The following is an 8,017-nucleotide window of genomic DNA, read 5'->3' as shown; positions in this document are numbered from 1 at the left end:
GGAAAGTTCTAATAAAAAAGTACCATTTTCCCCATTTCGACCAGAAATGCACTTTTTCGAAAATTAAGTTCATAAAATATTCCGTGTTTAAATCTATATATCACAGATATAACTCAAACATATACATTCATTTGTTCCCGGACAAATTATGCTTTCAAAAAGTACTAAACAATTTACACGAATTTGATCCTATAGTGGCCTTAGTACCCGATTTTCAAAATAATATACCAATAGCTTATTTTTTCCCAAAGAAATAGCAAATATTTTGTTTAAATAAATATTACAGAGTAGTCCGTATAATATGTACATATATCTAATAAGAATACGTCAATAAATCGAAAAACTTTTCTGTGTGCTACAAAAGAGTACCAAAAATACAGTTTTCTTCCTTTTACACCCAAACAGGACTAAATTTTACAAAAGAACGAAACAGGTGTCTCATAATTTTAAATGATGTGTCCAATATTTACAAAAATTTTATTTGTTCAATTCACAATCGATGTTGTAGCGTTGTATGCGTTGTATGTCAGCAGCTGCTACAATAGTCATAACAATGTTGTTGGTATTTTCTATGCATTTCATATGTTTTTCGAATGTTGTAAGAAAGTTTAGTGTTGCCAAATGTTTATTTCAACATATAAACAAAAAATTCAAACGATTTTAGCATAAAAAACGATAAAGTGGTAACACTGAAATCAAAAACAAACAGCTGTTTACCAAAACAAAAGAGCTAAAATTTAATTAATAACTGTTTATTTATTCGTTTAAAATGCGGAATAAAGAAAATAAAAGAATTGAAAACAAAGAAATTAATTTGGTTCATTTCGCATGTTTAATTAGTTTAATATTTTTTGATTTTTTTTTTATCTTTTGACATTGTTATGTATATTTGTTTTGATTGTTTTTTTTTTTTTTCATTGAGAACATAAACTTATGACTTGCTGCAAAGATCTGTTCACAATCACTGTTACTACACTTTAGTAGGTACAATATACAACTTGATTGTGAATTGAACAATTATGTTTATTAGTTAAAACGTTACAAAGCACCAAAAAAGGTACCAAAATCAACTTTGTTACACATTTCCACCCCTTAAAAGTACGAATTTCGAAAAAGTGCCCATCTGCTCTTTTTAAGAGTAGAAGTAGATGCATTTAAAATTTTTCTTGTATCACTAATATTGTGTAAGATAATCAAGAAAACTTGTTTTACCCGTTTTTGCCCTTTTTTACCCCCAAAATATAAAAATATCCAAAAATCCCTCCTTAGTGGATCTCCAAAAAGACATCTACTGTTAAAATTTCATTAGCCGTTTGGGCTGTGCGATGATGAATCAGTCAATCAGTAACGTTACTTTTTTATATATCATGAATTGCAGGAAAGAACACAGAAAAACTGACAATTTTTGACCTCATGTCTTCCAATTTCCTTTATATTATCAATATATGTTCTTTATAGTATACGTACAATTGGGACGAACGACGAATTTTTCGGAACGAATATTCGTCGTCAGAAATAGAACACACTTGGGTATATGAAAATGTACACAATCATTACGTATGACGAAATTCGTCGTACGTAACGAACTACGACGAATTAATTGGGGAAAATTGTTTTAAAACCAATTCCGGTAGCCCGAATTTGCTGAAATTTGGCGGTTGTGAGTACACCGAATGACAATACAATATAATGTTGGAATATCCGAAATTATATTCGAAAATTCGAAGTTAGGTTCGAAAAAATTTTTATGCTCTTAAAATAATCTCTGGGTCATAAAAACTAAAAATAAAATTTTCGAAAATTCGAACTTAAGTTCGAAAAATTTTCAAAGCCATTAAAACCAGTTCTCGTGGCCCGAATTGTCTGAAATTTGGCAGTATGGAGTACACTTGATGGCACTACAATGCTATGTTGGAATATTTAAAATAAAGTTCGAAAATTCGAAATAATGTTCGAAAAAATTTTGAAGCTGTTAAAATAATCTCAAAATTGGGGATATTCACAAAAATATAATTTTACTTCTTTTCGAGGCCAATTTCTTACATTTTCTAATTTCGAAATAATGTTCGAATAAATTTAAAAGCTGTTAAAATTATCTCAATTTTCCATTTGCTTACTTTTTCCAATTCCGAACAAACAAATTTTGAAACGAATTCGCAGTACGAATAATTTGATTGTGTTCCATTCGACGAATTTACGCAACGAATTTTTGTCGACTAGTTCGTCGTGCTATACGAAATTCGTTGTTCGTCCCAATTGTGCGTATACCATTATGTAGAAAATAAAACAACTCCGTTGTTTATATTGAAAATTTTCAATTTCGATTTAAATTTGTTCGAAAACTACAAAAAACAAAAAGGTATAAAACTTTGAAGGTTTATATCTTTGAGAGTTTATATCAGATTTTTTTTGAATTATACCCCAATCTATTACTATGGATGAGCTCTTCCATTCCAATATAATTTTTATATTAACAAGTAAGAAATTATAGTCGGGCGTGGCCGACCATATGATACCCTACACCAATTGCGAATATTAAATGTGATTAATTTCAATAATGAAGCATTTCTGTTAATCTCATATAGGTTCCAAATAATGTCTGTTCATGTTCGGTTGTATGCTGATCCAGGTAGTGGATCCAGAGAATAGTATGTGACACATTTTAACAAATTATATTCAAAATTGCGATCTGTTGCGTGCACACAAGGTTTACACGGTCACAAAGACGGACATAGCTTAATAAGGACAAATATTTTTGAGTGTTACAAACATCACCACATTGTGCCGACTTTTGGATAGATAGTAGTATATTAGACGTAGTTAAAAGATAAACGACCGAAATCGGAAGGTCCGGATGTATGGAGGCTAAGGCAGAAATTGAGCCGATCCTTATAAAATGTATTATTGGGAATTATCTATATACATATATAAAAATGAATGTGTGTTTGTTTGTATGTTTATATCTTTGTATGTTTGTGTGTTTATATGTTTGTATGTTTGAACGTTATAGACTACTAAACGGCTAAACCGATTTTCTTCAAATTTTTTTTTATTTTTTTTTTATTTTCGATCATGGCGAAAAATGACAGTGTTATTTATAATTACATATCAAACTTAGTTGTGCCAATTTTTGAGAAGATAGTAGTATATTTATCGTAGTTATGAGCTAAGAGGCCCTAATCGGTAGGTCCGGTTGTATGGGGGCTATGGCAAAAATTGGTCCGATCCTTATAAAATTTAATGTCGACATTTTATATAAAATGTTTATATAAAATCTATTTGTGGTAAATTTCATATTGATACTAGTGTTTATAAGTGAATTGTGGACATTCAAGTCATTTTCTGAGGGGGACTTTGTATGGGGGCTAGGGTCATATATATATCATATATTTGACAAAGTTATGAGCTAAAAGGCCCAAATCGGAAGGTCCGCTTATATGGGGGCTGGAGTAAAACTTGGTCCGATCCCTATAAAATTTATTGTTGGGAATTATGTTTATATAAAACTCATTTGTGCCAAATTTCATCGTGATACTACTGTTTATAAGTGAATTTTGGACATTCAAGTCATTTTCTGAGGGGGACTTTGTATGGGGGCTAGGGTCAAATAATGCCCGATCTTTACGAAAATCACTAGAATTATTAAGACATATATAAAACTAAACTTTTCCAATTTTTGTAGAGATAGCAGATCATTTAACATAATTATGAGGTCAAAAGCCCTATTCGGGGGGTCCGGTTGTATGGGGGCTAGGTGAAATAATGGACCGATTTCAACCATTTTCAATAGCGTTCGTCCTTGGACCAAGAGAAGTGTATGTTCCAAATTTCATCAAATTACCTCAAAAATTGCGACCTGTAGAGTGCGCACAAGGTTTACATGGACACACAGACAGACAGACAGACGGACGGACGGACGGACGGACGGACAGACGGACATAGCTTAATCGACTCAGGAAGTGATTCTGAGTCGATTGGTATACTTTAAGGTGGGTGTAGGACCAATATTTTTGGGTGTTACAAACATCAGCACAAACGCATAATACCCTCCCCACTATAGTGGTGTAGGGTATAAAAATATATGTAGATTAATGTACATATCTATAAAGAGCAAATATATTATTAAGTAATTCATAATATTTCGCAAAATGACATTTTCAACTAAATATTATAATATTTTAAAGATTTGCAAACATTTCGGTTAACCGGTTTTTATACCCTCCACCACCATCAGTGGTGATAGAGGGTATATATAACTTTGTCATTCCGTGTGTAACACCAAGAAATATTCATCTGAGACCCAACAAAGTATATATATTCTTGGACCTTATGAAATTCTGAGTCGATTTAGCTATGTCCGTCCGTCCGTCTGTCTGTCTGTATAAAACATTCTCACGTTAACACGAAGCAACAAAAATTAACGAAATTCACCCAAAATATTTATTATTGTCCTAGGCAGTTTGGTATTGAAAACGAGCAAAATCGGTTCACACCGGGAAAAGTTATGAATCAAAATTTGAAACAACCTTGAAAAAAATAAGCATTTTTTACACATCCTGATGTAATTTTCTCGAAAACTATGAAAGATAATTCCACGAAAATCAGCATACATTCGTTTCTACACAAGCTTGACTCCTGCTGAAAATTGCCAGAATCGGTCCACAATTTCATATACCTCCCATACAAAAGTACATATTCCCGGAAAATGGGTTTTTTGTTAATAACTTCCGTCACAATGTCGAAATCTTTACAAAATTTTATAAATTACAATGTTATGTCAATAGAATTCATTCAGAGAAAAAATTTTCTGGATCGGTCCATAATTGGACATAGCTCCCATACAAGGTCCCCTCCCGAAAATCACTTAAACGCGCATAACTCATTACTAACATAAGACATCCATATAAAATTTAGTACAAGTATTACTCATGTGCACAGAAATATTATTGTGAAAATTTTTTCCGATCGGTCCATAATTGGTCATAGCTCCCATACACGGTCCCCTCCCGAAAATCACTTAAACGCACATAACTCATTAACGAATTAAGATATCTATATAAAATTTGGTACAAGTACAGTTCATATGCACAAAAATATTACTGTAAATTTTTTTCCGATCGGTTCTTAATTGGTGATAGCTCCCACTTAAGGTCCCCTCCCGAAAATCACTTAAACGCACATAACTCATTACTAAATTAAGATATCCACATAAAATTTGGTACAGGTATTGCTCACATATACAGAAATATTACTGTGGAATTTTTTCCGACCGGTCCATACTTTGTCATAGCTCCCATACAAGGTCCCTTCCAAAAAATCACTTAAACGCGCATAACTCATTATTAATTCAGATATCCATATAAAATTTGGTACAAGTATTGCTCAAATGAACAGAAATATTACTGTGAAATTTTTTTCCGATCGGTCCATAATAGGTCATAGCTCCCATACAAGGTCCTTTCCCGAAAATCACTTAAACGCGCATAACTCATTTCTAAATTAAGATATCCATATAAAATTTGGTACAAGTATTGCTCAAATGAACAGAAATATTACTGTGAAATTTTTTTCCGATCGGTCCATACTTTGTCATAGCTCCCATACAAGGTCCCTTCCCGAAAATCACTTAAACGCGCATAACTCATTACTAAATTAAGATATCCATATAAAATTTTGTACAAGTATTGCTCATATGCACAGAAATATTACTGTAAAATTTGTTTCCTATCTGCCCATCCTTGGTCATAGCTCCCATACAAGGTCCCTTCCCGAAAATCACTTAAACGCGCATAACTCATTACTAAATTAAGATATCCATATAAAATTTTGTACAAGTATTGCTCATATACACAGAATTATTACTGTAAAATTTTTTTCCTATTGGTCCATCCTTGGTCATAGCTCCCATGCAAGGTTCCCTCCCGAAAATCACATAAATGCACATAACTCATTACTAAATTAAAATATCCATACATTTACCACAAATATTGCTCTTATATACATAAATTACACTATAAAATTGTTTTACGATCGGTCCATACTTGGTCATAGCTCTCATACTAGGCACCCTCCAGAAAATTACTTAAACGTACAATATTCATTACCAAATAATGATATAAATGCAGAATTTTGAAATTTTGTTTATATATACACAATTAGTCATAGCTCCCATCAGCGTTGCCAATTTAGCGCTTTTGGCGCTAGATTTAGCCCCTTTTAACAATCCAAAAGTCGCATTTTTTCCTCTTAGCGCTTTTTTGGAAAAAGGCGCTAAATTAACGCTTATTTCAACAAATGAAAAATCTTTTTAATAACATAAAATTATTCTAGTTTAACAATAAAGATAAAACGGAATAATTTTAGACAGTACTCTGCCGTACAAATTTATTAAAGTTCCTTTTTCTAAACTTTCCATATTATGAGTAATTCAAAGATCTTTTAGTGTGATGAGTTATTTTAAAACTTTAAAACTAAAATAAAAAATATTCACCTTTTTCGCCAAAAGAATTGAAATCTGTTTATTCTTAAATTTTCAATACCTTCGAAGGGAAAATTGATTTCGTGAAATTCCACAACAGTTGATTTTGATCGTAACAGTTTTTATTGATCAGAAAATTCTATAAAAAATTCACAACAAGGGAAGTTTTTCACGTCAAAAAAGGGAAAAGTTGTAAATTAACTTAATTTTAGTTAGGTTAACTTGAACTTGAAATTAAAATTGCATTTCGTGAAAACTATTGATATTTTAATGTGAATAATACAAAAATAATTTTGATCGCACAAAGTTTGATTCACAAAAATTTAGCATTCTTTTTTTATAACTTCACTGTCAAGGAAACAATTACTTGACGATTACTTCAGTTTTTTCACAAAGTTTTGGCTCTTAGTATTTTTGGAAATGAAGAGTTTAATTAAAATTTATTATGGGGAATTTAAAAAAATCTCTTTGACTAGTTATTGAGATCTTGATCGATGATAGCAATTAGTCATTGAATAAGAAAATCAAACATATTTGTAGTAATTTTTTTAATAAACAAATTTTAGCTAAATACTATATTTTTTAAGACTGTGTAAAAATATAATTTTAGCGCTTTTTAGTGCGTTTTGAGTGAATGGACGGCGCGTTTTAGTATAAAATAGTTGACAACTCTGGCTCCCATACAAAGTCCTCTTTCGAAAATCTCTTAAATGCACATTACTCATTACCAAATAAAGCTATTGATACAAAAATTCTATTTCAAGATTTTTGCACGATCGGTTCATAACACACATTACTTATTACTAAATTACGATATAGATACAAAATTTTACTGAAATATAGCTTTCATGTCCAGAAGTTTTGCTTAAAGAATTTTTTACGATCGGTCTATAATTGGTCATATCTCCCATACTAGGTCCTGCCCCTAAAACCGTATTTAACTAGTTGCATTATCAATTTGTGTAGAACAAAATTATATATATGTATTTTGAAAATCCTTAAATCTTTCACACACATGCATACATGCAAATTAATAAAAATCGCCAAGCGTTGGTAATGTTCAATAAATCTTGGAATTGTAATAGATTTGAGCTGTTTGAATCTAGGGATTTTTCTATTTAAGATATGAGAAAACTTTTTTCTACAAATATTTGATCAATTAGAAAAGTATTAATATAAAAGTAGCTGGTGGAGGGTATTTAAGATTCGGCTCAGCCGAATATAGCACTCTAACTTGTTTTATACTCGGTTAACCGATAAACCGGGTTTCTAGAAATGATCAATTTTCGGGTTTTCCAAAAGTCGGTTTTTTATACACATTACCCACCATGCTGAATTTCATAATAAAGTCAGCCCAAAATACTATATCACCTAGTATATTTCCATGCTTAGACTTCACCCTTCGTAATTAGTATGCAAAATTATTTAAAATTTCATAATTAATCAACATCAAATTTATTAAATACTAGCTATACCCAGTGTGCTTTCTACCCTAAAAGCAATATAAATAAAAAACCGAACTGAACGATTTTGAAGATT

Source organism: Lucilia sericata, unplaced genomic scaffold (assembly GCF_015586225.1).
Source record: "Lucilia sericata isolate MDLA Ls3-8-SP2 unplaced genomic scaffold, ASM1558622v1 Contig000281F_arrow, whole genome shotgun sequence".
NCBI classification, from domain to species: Eukaryota; Metazoa; Arthropoda; class Insecta; order Diptera; family Calliphoridae; genus Lucilia; species Lucilia sericata.
The sequence above is the reverse complement of the archived record's forward strand: the minus strand, read 5'-3'. Positions refer to the sequence as shown.